General features: G+C 30.7%; 1 protein-coding gene across 1 annotated transcript in view; it reads right to left on the reverse strand.

Moving 5' to 3' along the window:
* Positions 1-1,230, reverse strand: part of LOC105820138 (desmocollin-3-like) — a 61,855-nt gene that overhangs the window by 48,952 nt on the left and 11,673 nt on the right. The gene's annotated exons all lie outside the window — the stretch shown is intronic.

Genomic DNA, 1,230 nt, shown 5'->3' on the forward strand with positions numbered 1-1,230 from the left:
ATAGAACTAAAATCCTAGAAATAAACCTTTACATTCATGGTTAGCTTCCAGAAAGTTCAAGGGAAATAAATAGTCTTTCCAACAAATGGTGCTGGGACAATTAGATATCTTCATGCAAAAAGTGAAGTTGGACTCCTAACTCACACCACACACAAAAATTAACTCAAAATTGACAACAAACATAAATGTAAGAACTAAAACTGTTTATAGAAAAACTTAAGAGTAAACCTTCACTATCTTGGGTTAGGCAATGATTTCTTATATATAACACCAAAAACATAATGATAAAGAAAAATTAATAAATAGGACTTAACCAAAATTAAAACTTCTTGCTCTCCAAAAGATACCATGAAGAAAGTGAAAATACGACTCAAAGAATGGGAGAAAATATTTTCAAATCATATAACAATAAAGGACTTGTATTCAAAATATATAAATAACTCTTACAACTCAAAAAAAAAGACAAATAATGCCAAAAAATGGGCAAAGGATTTGAATAGACCTTATTCAAAAAAGATATAAAAATGGTCAATAAGCAGAAGAAGAGATGCCCCACATCATTAGGCATAAGGGAAACGCAAATCTAAAAATATTCATAATACAAAGCATTATTCACAATAGCCAAAGAGTGGAAACAGCTCTCATGTCCATCATCTGGTCAATGGATCAACAAAATATGGTATATCCATGCAACAGAACGTCATTTGGCTCTAAAAATTACTTTAAGTATTGATACATGCTACAATATGGATAAACCTAAAAAATGTTATGCCCAGTAAAAGACACCAGACACAAGAGAACACATATTGTATGATTTCATTTATATAAAATGTCCCAAACAGGCAAATATGTATAGATAGAGTAAGTTAGTGGTTGTCTGTGGCTGAGTGTAGGAACGGGAAGTGGTTGTAAATGTGCATGAGGCTTCTTTTTAAGGTGATGGAAAAGTTCTAAAATTAAATTGTGGTGCTGAGTACACATTTGTAAATTTGCTAAAATTCACTGAATTATATGTTTAACAAGGGACAATTTTGTGGAACGCAAGTTATATCTCAATAAAGCTGTTAAAAACAAAAAGGGCACATTGTCATTGGTAAAAAAAGATCGTTTCCACATTCACCTCTACAAATTGGCAGTGATCAACTCTCTCAAATGTATAAATTCAACAAATAATTTCAGCAAAATAAAATGGAATAATAAGCACAAAGAAGTATTTAATTTCTGATATAA

This window comes from Propithecus coquereli, unplaced genomic scaffold (genome assembly GCF_000956105.1).
Source record: "Propithecus coquereli isolate 6110/MARCELLA unplaced genomic scaffold, Pcoq_1.0 Scaffold51, whole genome shotgun sequence".
Classification (NCBI taxonomy): Eukaryota; Metazoa; Chordata; class Mammalia; order Primates; family Indriidae; genus Propithecus; species Propithecus coquereli.